Raw genomic sequence first — 12,675 nt, forward strand, 5'->3', positions numbered from 1 at the left:
CATCTATTTCATATCCTAGTTGGGTCACTTGCTGTGCTCGTGGTAGCCTATTTCATGTTCCCGATTGTGTTTTGGAGTGCTAAGTAGTCGCCTCCAGGATATTGTATTGACTGCTGCGTGTGACGGGAAGGTTAACTGATAGTGATTGTATTTCCCCTCTTAATTGAGGGTGGTGCGCGTATTGGCGAGTATTCAGGCGAGCTAGGCGCCTGGATTTCAGCCTCGAGTGAGCCTAGTGTGTGAGTGACCCACCGTCCGAGGGTCCAAAAGAATAAGTGACGGCTAGTTGTAGTGTTGTATACTCTGTATTTGTTGGTTATCGGGCTAGAGAGCACTTGGGTAAGGTGCCTTCTGAGTTCCAAGCTTCACCCAGAGTGGAAGTGAAATCCTGGATCCTGAATCGTGATATTCTGGGTTCGAGTGATCTGAAATTCTGGGTTGCCTTCAGCATCGAGGACGCGTTCTGGATTAGACGTGCACCTCAGCGCTTCTTCAAAGGCTACATTTACAACTCCGGTGAAGTGCCGTTCCGTCGAAGATAAACGAGCCGACAGGGATTACGCAAGGTACTCACGCCAAACAAGGGAGGGTGAAATTCAGGGTTTGCTTTGCGGCACTCTGGGTTTTATTCTTCTTCTGTTGACTCCCAGTATTTCCCTGGGCTACGCTATACAAAACACCTCTGGGCGATCAAGGTTTCATCGGCCTCGCCTCAGCTGGTGCGCGTGCCCGGATTCGATTGTCGAGGATTTCACCGAGTTCAAGTGTTCAAGATCTGCTGAGTGCCCGTCAACTTCAAGTGTCAAAGATGCCTGGAGGACGAGGGGCGAAGAAGGCTGGACATGATGACGGGGGACGCGGTAGTGCGGCGCGTCAGTCACGTCGTGTTCAAGGTTTGGAGCCTGACGAGCACAAGGACCTGGAAACAGTCGTCCTCGATGCTCGGAAGGCGAGGAAGGCTGCTCGTGAGAGCGACGCAGCGCAAGGTGGGGACGTCGAGGCGTCTTCTATTCAAGATCAGCCGCCTAACGAGCCGCCGACCCAGGATGACCAAGCTTCGTCCAAGGTTCAAAGCTCGTCGGAGGCGAATCCTGGGTCGCAGAATCCTGACGTCCCGGAGGAGCACGCCGGCGAGGGTGGTGCTCAGGCGTCTGAGGGAGGCGCCAATGCGGTTGAGACCCCGGAGGTGACGGACTTGGTTTCTGAGTCTTCATCTTCGGACGAGTCTGTGGTGGAAGTGAAGTCGGAGCCCGTGCGTGTGAAGGAGGAGGCGAAAACCCAGGGTTCACTTGTGAAGTCTGGGTCCGCACCACCTGAACCCAGGATTCCGGCCCCAAGTTCACAAGCTGCGCCAAGGACGACACCGGAAGGCAACGTCCAGGATGCTGCTGAGGCTGCTCCAGAATCGGGAGCACCGGTGCTGGATGGAGAGCGTGCGGTAATGTACGCGCGACGCGAGGTCCGACGCTGGGAAGACGCGAAACCTGGAAAGGTGACGCCCCCAAGTATCGACTATGAGTGGCCGACTCCAAAACCGGACGCTAATGCGTATTTCGCTGCGGCCTACGCGACCGGTGACTACCTCAAGTGGCGGTCGGCTCTGACGAGTCAGGATGATGCCTGGATCTCTGAGTTTCATCTCGCCCGGTGGGACGTTGGTGGGGCCCAGGATCTAACGGCTACTCAGATTCCTCTGAACGTCACGACGCCACGCGAGTGTGTCGCCATCCTCCAGACTCTGTTCTTTGAGGCAGGATTCGAGTTCGTCAACTTGGTTCCGGAATAGTCCACGACACATGCATCCAGGATTCCAGACGGCATGGTGCGCTCTGTCATGGAGGAGATCCAGAATTACCTCACGGCGGAGCTTGTCGAATGGAGGCTTGTGGTAGCCGGAGTGCCTTTCAAGGTGAACGCTGCGCCTGAAGATCAACTTGCGCCAGAAGTACCGCCAAGACTGGATTACCACACGGAAGATGAAGACGGTGATTTATTGATGACGGATTACGACGCGAACCTACTCGGGCGACAGTTTGTCCTGAAGTTCAGGGTGACTGGACTCAGGATTTCACGGAGCCCGCGAGGGTCGAGTGACAGCGAGCCGCAGTCCAAGCGCACTCAGCTTGGACCACCTCGACCGCAAGTCCCGACGACCCCGTCCGCGTTGTCCACGCCGTCGCTGTCTTCACTGCCGGTGTACAAGTCTTCGGCTGGTACCTCGCGTCAAGATTCCAACTTCGGCACATCGCGAGCTTCAGACGAGAGCACCGCCTCAGGCGCGCAAGTGTCTCGCGGCAGCTCTTCATCCTCGTCGATGATGTCGCTTGGTCAAAGGGTCGGAGCCTTGGCGCTGGTTGCCCAGAATTCTGGCGGTGTCGCGGTCGCTGGTGATCTTGGATTCCAAGTCACCCGGACATTCATCCGTCCGCGGCTTGTGCCGGTCGACCAGGATGACGTCGAGATGGCGCCGTCCGTGCACTCTGACGCCGACGTCAGGATTCCAAAGCGCGACGCATCCAGGATTCCAGCTTCCTCCGAGCCCGTCGACACTGGCGACGTCAGCGGCGATGAGCGGAGTCAACACCGAAGCTCTAAGAGCGAGGTGCGCGCTCGTCGCTCGGCGAAATCCAGGCTGTCGGCCGCCTCCAGTCGCTCGGGTGAATCCAGGCGTCTTAGGTCAGCTTCTTCCGTGTCCGCGAGGTCTGGGCCTGCCCAAATCGAGCTGAATGTCTTGCGACAACAGCAAGAGTGGCAGGCCCGCATGGAGCAGGAGCAGCGCGAGTTTCTGGCCCGGGAGCGTCTGGATGCCTTGGAGCGTGAACGGCTGAGGAAGCAGCGCGACTTGGAAGCGTGGCACCAGATCCAGGAGCTCACCGACCGATTGGTCCAAGCGGAGATCGCCCGAGGTGAAGCCGAACGGCGCGCGCAGAGCTTAGAGGTCCGCCAAGCCCAGGGTGCAACGCGCACCCAGGGTTTGGCCTGGAATTCAGCCGAAGCTGCGCGCCTGGACGCCGCCTACGCGGATCGCTGGCAGAAGTGCGAGGCCGAAGCCGACGCAGAGCGCGCACGCTGGTCCTCGGAGATTCACGCGACTTGGAAGGAACAAGTGTCTGCCCTGGAGAAGAAAGTCCAGGATGTCGAGGCCGAACGAGACCATGAGCGGGAAACTTCTCAGAATGTGCAACGGTTCCACGCCGGACAGTTGCGCGACCTTCGTGCAACATTGTCCCAAGTTCAAGCGTTTTGTGCAACGGCCGCCCCTGATTTGGCAACTCGAGTCAGTATTGGTGGAATTCAGGACCCTGAATTAGCAACTGTGAGTCCAGTATCCAGTGGTGTAATCAGTGATGACGCAAGTGTCGCACGTAAGAGACATGCGACAGCTGGCTTAAAGAACACCTCCGAAGTCGCCGCCGCTCAAATGCGAGGGACCGTCGTGCAGTCCACCGACACTTCGCGCCGCGCGAAGCACGTGAAGCTGGAGCATGGTGCGACGGAGGCCGAGGCGAAGACGGAGGTTAAGCCAGCGTCTGTGACCGTGGCGAAGACATCTGCATCCAGGAGGACAACGGACTCCGGTGTTCCGCAGGGTCGAGGCGAGGACTCTAAACGCTCGCCGGCCAGGAGGCAGACGCCCAAGAAGAAGAACCGCCACGATTCCGACCCGCCTTCAGACTCGGACCCAAGCTCCGAATCCAGCGACGACGACTCGTCTTCTGACAGTTCCGATGACAGCTCGAATGAGGCCCCCGGTGTGAACATGACGACAGCGGGCTACGACCAAGGGGGGCACTACGCTCTTGATGTTCCGACCGCACATCAACTCGAACACTTTAAGTGAGTTCGATACCAAGGCCTCACTCAGGGAACGCGTACACTGGTGGGAGCGCTTCTCGAATATGGCTGCGCAAGGAGGACGGTCCACCAAGATGCGAATTCAGGAACCCACGTTGAAACTCTCGGGAGCTGCGCGCGACTGGTTCAATCAGTTGCCGAAGCACACTCGGCGTGACTGGAAGGAATTGTCGGCGGCATTCAGGAAGAAGTTCTGCAAGGCGCGCTCGTCATACTCTGAACGTTATTTCACGATGGAGATGAAGAACTCTGAGAGCGCCTTGGATTTCTTTTACCGGTTGAATTCTGCGGCTGGCAAGGCTGAAATCGATTTCCGCAAGTCATCGAAGCGCCTGGAGAAACATATCCGGAGATTCATCACGAAACTCAGGGACACGCGACTCAAGACGTCGTTGCAAGGCCAGAGATTCAGGAGTATCGCCGACTTGGAGTACGCCTTGGAGCAGGACGACGATGTTTGGAGTCGGAGTGACCAGGATGCACCTACATCCAGGACACGGGACTTCAGAGCTGACAACATCCCGCAAGGGCGCTTCAGGTCAAAGTGCCCAGGACGTGCCTTTGTGACCAGGGGCGAGGACTTTGAGGAACGCGGTCACTTCCAAGATAACAACGCCGATCTCAGGACCTCGACCCGGGATGCCAACGTGAATCCAGAATCGACCCGCGAAACTCGTGGAGATGACGTTGTCTCCTCTGGGAATGGAAACACGCCGGGTGTGAGCGGTGCTGAATGGACGCAGTCTGTGGCGAATGAAGTCTACCGTGTGATGGATAACATGGGTTGGCGTCCACCTGCCCAGGTATCTGGAGCGAATTCTGGTTACCGCTCGCCGCGCCGCGACAACTCGAATTGGGACAAGTACTGCGAGAAGTGTGGCAAGTGGAGGCATCCAGAAGACAGCTGCTGGAAGGACATGAAGTGTGACCGATGCTTGGACGTGGGCCATCCGACACAAATGTGTCGTGCCCAACCGTGTGGGAACTGTGGCAAATTACATCTTGGAAAAACGTGTGAAGACTGGAAGACGCTAGAAGCTGTGAAGAAACTCGCCCGCCAAGGTGCACTGAAGGACATGCCGAGCCAAATCCTGGATAAACACCTCGATGGCGAAGCAAATTCTGGGAGGCCGTTAAACCAATAAGCCCGCTGGGTGGGGACCCAGTACGCGCCGGGCAGAAGAAGGCCCCAGAGTTATGTGTTTTAGTGTACGTAGGCCCGGAGCTGAGAGCAAGGACCCAAGATAACCAACAATGCATGGCCACTTTGATTCAGGATTCAACTACGTGTTCAGAATTCCCGCTACCTGACGGACCGCACCCTGATGCAGCTAACTCTGATGAAATTGTGGAGTACAAGCTGAATCTTGGAGAACGCTACGGGTGGTGGGAAGACCACAATCCTGACCCAAAGAAACGTGATGTTGCGATGGTGCACGGTGCAGTAAATGACTGTCGGACGAAAGTCCTCCTGGATACCGGTGCGACTGTGAATATTGTGAGTTTCGACTTAGCGCGTAAGTTGGGACTCAAACTCAAGTCGCACAAACGAACCAAGGTTTCCGGAATGGGAGGCGTCCCGACATACATTGGTGCAAGTGCTGAGGTGAAAATCACCCTCGGTCCGAGGGTGGTATATATCCTGAATGTCTGGGTTGCAAATATCGGCGAAGGGATCGATGTACTTCTGGGTATGAGTTTCATGTTTGCAGCTGGTTTGAGGATTAGCGTTCGCGAAGGTCTGGTGACACTGCCAAATGAAGAGACGATTGTCATGTGTGGATGGTTGCCTGGAGACCGCACAGGGGTTGACTTGCCTGTGAACCCCCACCGCAGTCTGTATCTGCGACCAGGAGAAGATGCGGTGGTTCGAATTCAGTATGGCCAGACCAATCCCCAGCGTGAGCTGGTGTGGGCTGGACGAGGAGATCGCTGGGTTACACAGATCATCTACGCAGCGAAATTCTGGCCAGTGGCTGTACGAGTGGTGAACATTTCGGATAAGAACGTCTGGATTGACACGCGGACCCCTGTCGCTAGAATTGTGGAATACGGGTTCTTCCCAAGAGCAGATCGATTTGTGCGTCCAGGGTCTTCAGCCTATCGGAATTGGCAAGTATCTATCTTAGATGTGCCGTCCCCTGAAGCCAAGATGCGTATGCGACGACTCGCCGAGCTCCAGGACTCCACGCCAGAACCGCGGTGCACTCAGACGCCAGCGTATCAGTGGCCACTCAGAATTCTACCTCGACCTGAAGGCGGTCCTGACAGAGCCATGCTTCCTAGGCCAATTCTTCGGCGCGTGCGCTTTGGACTTCTGAAGGGACTCACTCTGGCGCTCGAGCACGGCATCCTGGATATTATGGTCGTTGGTGACTCCAGGATCGCGATTCAGCAAGCGCAAGGTCTGATCAACTGTAACCAGCCTAATCTGCAGAGGAAGCTAGCTGAGTACGAGGTGTTGAAGACAAGGTTCAAGTCAGTAAGGCTGGTTCATGTGAAACGTGAATTTAACCAGGCTGCCGACTATCTCACGTCGAAGACTCTCGCGCTTGGCGAATCCTGGAAGGTCGAGGACGCTGATGAACGAGTACACTTGCAGCTGGTGTCTAAGATCCACGAGAAGCTGCAGAAACCGAAGGAAATCGTGTGCGCTGGGACCCAGGGTGGCAACGCCCACAGAACTGAAATCCAGGGTGATCCGGGTCCAGAGTCGGCCCCGCTGTCTACGGCGGCCAAGGTTTTCGCAGTAATAACCCGGGCACAAACCCAGGAAGCGGGCGATTCGGGTGAGGCAATGGGGCCTCTAGAATTTCAAGTGGAACGTTGGCGACGAATCAAGGTGCATCAGGACAAGGACGCTTACCTGATGCAGCTCAAGCAATTCCTGAAGGGCGACGTGAGAGAGCTGTCACACGCCCAATCCCGGAAGCTTGCAAAAGTTGCTGATGATTTCATTCTGGATTCTCGAGAGATCCTGTATCGCTTGAGTCGCTCTACCAGGGATCGTCCCAGGGACATGATCGACGAACTCAGGCTCGCTGTGCCAAGGGCGTAACGGCCTGACATCCTGCACTACGCGCACGAGGATTTCCAAGGTGGCCACCAGGGTATTACAAGGACGTATGAGAAACTACGTTCTGAGTTCTACTGGTCCGGCATGTACGCTGATGTGGAGATTTTCGTCAAGGAGTGTGTGGATTGTGCCAGCGGCAAGGGGCGTCCACCCAATCTCGGACCATCCCCAGGGGATATTGAGCCGAGGCGCCCCCTGGAAGTCGTATCCATGGATTTTGTGGCGCATATACCGAAGTCGGACCGCGGAAATACGTTCTTGCTCTTGTTCCAGGATGCTTTCTCAGGATTCGTCATTTGTAAGCCAATGAGTTCCACGACGGCACAAGATGTGGCGGAAGCGTATGAAGAGCAGGTATTCAGGAGGTTTGGAGCTAGTTCAATGCTGCGACACGACCAAGATCCAAGATTCAAGAGCGAGGTGTTCACACGCTTCCGCGAACTTCTGGGCAGCAAGCAGCGGGCGACTTTGGCGTACCGTCCCCAGGCGAATGGGCAACAAGAACGGTCTGTGCAGACTGTGGTGCGTAGCATCCGAGCGTACATCGCCGAAGCGGACCAGAGTGACTGGGACGACCACGCAGAACGCCTGATGTTCGCCTTGAACACGTCCTTCGACGCCACCCGTCTGGATACCCCTTTCTTCTTAGTGCATGGTTGGGACGCACACGGCACTGTGTCGACTATGTTGGGACCCAAGCCATTCAGCATCCAAGAGCGCACAGCGTATGAGTGGCGCAGGAAATTGCAGCGTGATTACAGTTATGCGCGAGCCTGTGCAGAGGACCTCCAGAAGAAGGCCAAACGTGCGCATTCTGCTGAGCAGACCAGGAAGTGGCGAGAACTGTCAGACCGTCTGAAGTCAGGATTCGAGGCCGGGGATGCAGTCTGGTTATACATACCCAAAGTGCAACCGGGCCTCAGTCGCAAGCTGGCCCATATGTGGCATGGCCCTTTTCGAATCCTGGAGATCCACGACAATTTCCGTGTGAAGCTCAAAGTGGAGGATACAGGATATCGTGTGAACCCATGGGTCCACGTGAGTCGGCTGAAGCCAAGGGCTCTGTTCCTAAAACGACCAACCGCGGAGATAGACGTTGACGAGGATGACGATTTCGATGCTGCTTTACTGCCCGAAGACAGCTGGGAACCTGATGTCCAGAATGACGAATATGAAGTCGAATGGATTCTGGATTTACCCTGGACCAAAAGGACTAGGACGTCAAGGCGCACCCGCGAATACCTTGTCAAGTGGAAAGGCTATGACGAGACGGAGTGGCTGCCTGTGTCTAGGCTGAATTGTGGCGCTTTGCTCTACGAGTTCAATCAAAGTGCGAGAGCGCGAGCCCGTTTCCAAGCAATGCAAGCCGGAGATGATCACCTAGGGGTTTAATACCCATGGCATGTGAAGAACCCAGGATTCAAGGTGAAAATTCAGAATGTGACAAGTTCTGATGGCCTGAAATACTGGGTGAAGATCGATGGATTGTGTGAATATTGGAAACAGGAATGTGATTTTTAAATTTTGATTTGATAACGAGAAGGAAGTGCTACGACCGATGACACTGAGGCATCGGCAGAATGGACGGAGCGATATCGCCCAGAGCGAGTGCCCGTGCAAAGACATGAGAAAGGAGTGGCCAGCAGGAGAGTGTAAAGCGCGGGACGTGCTGTGGATAATCACAAAGAGACAAGTGCGCAACGAGGGAAAACGAAGGCCATGATGACATGCAAATGAAATCCTTGATTTTGTGGGAAGTTAACCTATGAAAATGGGAACGCCACGCGTTACGCCCAGGATGTCAGCAGCAGGGTCCGTCATGAATACTTCGGAGACACTAAGTTGCGCTTGCGAACGTGAAGGGGGCGAATGCGGCCTCGGACGTCGGACGGCACGTACTGGAGCCACTCATCATCATTGGTAGTGTACCACTGCACGCGGGCCGGCTCGTGGGAATCAACCTCCGCGAGCTGGATATCCAGGTCAGTGCATCAGGGCCCGCCCAGGTCTTCGACATGAGGGTCCTCCCAGATCCAGTGGCAACATTTGTCTGGAATTTTCCACAAGCCAGGTTCATACAAGAGAGAAGACGGGAATCCTGGAGCATTGAACGCGCGATCAACAAGTGCCTTATGCTGGCGCCGAAGCGAGTTGCGACGAGTACAGCGCTCAGAGTGGAATCGGATATCCTTGGAATCCTCCTGAGGAATTGGCACCCAGTGCCCCCTCTCCCAAAAGGCTTGGGCACGCTTGCGCATGTGTCCCACGAACTCGTTCAGAAACTTGTGAGCTCCAGCATCAAGATCATTCCACTCGTGAAAATAGAGGGCCGTCGAACATAGTCTCCCAAGGCTTGGAATCCAGGATTTTCTGATACGCGTCTCGATCCCAACGCGCGCGGACAAGGTCGTAAGCATTCTTGTGGATCTCATATTCTGGGAATCCAAGAGTCTGACACGAGGAGTTCTTGGAAGAGCTTGCATACTGCACTAAGACACCGTGGATGCGCCAGGAAGAATCACCGTCACCAGGAACTTCCACTGACATCAGCTCTTCGACCGTCAAATCGTCATATGCCTTGCTCGCTAACACCGAAGGATTTCTGGAGCGAGGTTTCGCGGTCGTATCCTGAGTTCCACGAGGTTCACTGGAATCCTGTACTTGGCCCAGGGTGTCGAATCCAAACGCCGCCAAAACATCATGCTAACCAGCATCTTGACCGAAAATGACCATGTGCAGCACGATCGCTGTCGACCCAATCCATGGCTGCGTCGTACTTGATCCCTGCGAGCATGGTTTGGCGAACGTCAGGACGAACCTCTTTCCAGACGACCCCCCCCAGGAAGCATCATGCGCGCAGCCTCCTTCGAGATGGTAGTTTTCTCGCCGGCACGTCAAACTGAGTCGAGGCCAGGCTGGTGATCCGTGGGGCGACGCTGGACCTTGTGGCGATTGGAATTCTGGGACGACTCCGGCGCTTGTGATTTCCTGGAGCTTTGCCGTTTCTTGGGCTTTTGTGTTTTGCTTCCAGAATTCGCATTGCTGCCGGAATTCGCTTTCCCTTTGGGCTTGCTTTCGGAACCGGTAATATCCAGGAAGTCTGGGCGCTTCGGCGTCCCTGGCCCAGCAGACGGAGGCAGTCGTTTGCTTTGTTCTGGATACGGAGGTACTGGAGCCTTGCGTTTGTCCATCGCTGTGACGCTGATGACTGTGTCCCAGGATGCAGGAGGCTTGGAGTCCTTGATGCAGAACTTGAACAAATCGTGGAGACGCTCCCAATTTCCCGAGAAGTCTGTGTGTTCTTGCAGGAAGTCGGAAAATTTCCAGGGGTCCAGAGTGGCATTTTCGAGCCGTGATTTTAGGATTCGCGCTTGTGTTTCTGCGTCCTCGAGCCGGGCCTTCAGCGAAGCTCGTTCAGTTTTCAAGGCATCAATCTCGTCCTGGTATTTGGCCTTCTGAGTCTGGAGCTCTATCTGGAACTGGGTTTCAAGGTCCGCCGTCTTGCTCAGAGCCTCCTTAAGCTCGCGGTGCCAGTAGTCACACGTGAACTTCCACTCGCGCTTGAGTTCCTCACACTTGCTCTGAGCAGCGATGGCATCCTGGATGGCAGACGACCCTTGGGCTTCGACTTACTTGCGGAGTCGGCGATGGCTGCCCAGGACACGACGCAGGAATCCAGTTGTCTTGAACACACGCTCGGCCAGCCGCGAGCTATTGAAGTGCCTCAGAAGGGAAGCAAATTCACGACGAGAACCAATGGAATTCAGGACTCCGTCCAGATCGTACGCAGAAAGCGCCACACGCCGCACACGCAGCACGCCATCGTTAGTGTCCGCACCGCAGAGCTGCTTCAATTCCACGAGATCGTCATCCGAGAAATCCTCGAAGCCAATCAGAGTCGTGGTTCCGCCATAGCCGTCCATGGTGTAAGCTCCATTGTGAACGTCGCTGATGGAAGCCGGTACACTCACGAGATACGCGTGACCCTCTGGATCTGGAGGCGAGGGTAGTTTCCAATGGGGTGGCAGCTCAGGTCGCAGGAACGCGGGCTGGTGGACCTCCTCGTACTTGAGCAGACCGCTGTAGAGGAGCCGGTGAATGTCGTCGATGGTCGCATGGCGCGGGACGTCGTACGCAGGCGCCCGTGCGATTATCGCGCGAATGTCAGCCGCCACCTCCTCGGTTGTTTCTTGCGCGCTGGCGTCTGGACGTCCTTGAGCGGGGCTCGCGCTGCCAGCGCCCGCCGAATCGCCTTTGCCAGCCTCGCGATGGGGCTGCGCGCCTTGGCCATCCAAAGAAGTCGGCTGCTGCGCCGGTGGACCTCACCGAGGTATCGCTGGGCGCCGAACCGTCCTCGGAAGTGTTGACGGGCGCCATGTCGCCCGCTGGAGTGTTGCCGTGGACTGTGGGAGTGCTGGAGATTGCCGCAGATGCGTTGCCCTCGCGCTCCTGCGCCGGAGCTGCCGCGTCAGCTGAAGGTGCCGCGCCGGGCGCTGGCGTCGCTGCAGGGGCGCTCTCCGTCATGTTGATGAGCTGTGAAATGGCGATGTGACCTCGCATCGCGCGAGTGATTTTGTGCTTTCGGGAAAAGTACCTTGAAGATGGGTTCTGACAACCAACCGTTGGGGAGACAGGGTGCAGAAGTGATTGAAATCCTGGAATGCGACAGAGTGCAACGGCCGAGTCGATCTCTATGCTGCGGCGCGCCTTGTGTGATAGTGGCCTGGCCATAGTTCACCAGTTCGGAGTATTTTCCTCTATGATGGACTTGGACCAGGAGGGGCGGTTGACACATAGCGGCCCCAGATTTTCGCTGACGACGAACCGTCACTGGTTTGACTTGGAGTCTATATTGAGTTGTGATTGGTGGAGAGAGAGATGATGCGGCGCGGCCGTACCCGTGTGACATGAGTGGCGACAGGGATGGGGTGTGTTCTTGTGGAAGGAATTCCGCTTCTGACTGCAGATGGGCCCAACCGGCTGGAAGTGTGAAATCCTGGGCGTGCACACCCAGGATTCAGCAAGTGCATTCAGTCCAGCCACCGGACTTTCCCTTACGACGAGTGCCTAAAGGCTGGCGGAAAGTGTCTCTGGAGAACGTATCTCAGAGTACACCTCGTCTTGCTGTGGTCCAGAGCGACAAGATGGATCAAGTACCAAGAAACACCCACTACCACCACCATGATCACGCGCTGGAAGCCGTACAAGTTGATGTTTGTGGAGATACACGCTAGTCTGTGATGAAGAAGAGTTTGCACCCAGAGTGCACCACGGAAACCCAAGATTCACTTGTGTGAAGACAAGTGCCCCAGGATTTCAAGATGGAATCCTGGGATTGGACCGTGAATCCAACGCCCTATACTAAAACCAAGTATCTCCCAAGCCGACATCCAAGATTCACCAAGTTACGCCAAGATTCCAAGAATCACCCAAGATACCAAGTGGAATCCTGAGTGTGAATGCGAAGCAAGTTTGGAGCCAGTTTGCAATCAAGTGATGTGTGGCTTGAAGAACAGTCGAGAATCCACTAAGACCTGTCGACTCGACTTTTTCGAAGAGAAGAGGGAGAGTGCTCACACTATACTGTAACCAAGACAACGGACTCGCTGCATGGTGAAACCAAGTCATTTGTTAACCCACGACGAAGGTGCGACGACCAAGTCGTCACTAGTCAGGACCTCTGAACCCAAGGTATACTGAAGCCAAGATATTCGACCCGAAGCATAGTGAACCGAAGACATTTG

This window comes from Phytophthora cinnamomi, assembly GCF_018691715.1.
Source record: "Phytophthora cinnamomi strain GKB4 chromosome Unknown Contig26, whole genome shotgun sequence".
Taxonomy (NCBI): Eukaryota; Oomycota; class Peronosporomycetes; order Peronosporales; family Peronosporaceae; genus Phytophthora; species Phytophthora cinnamomi.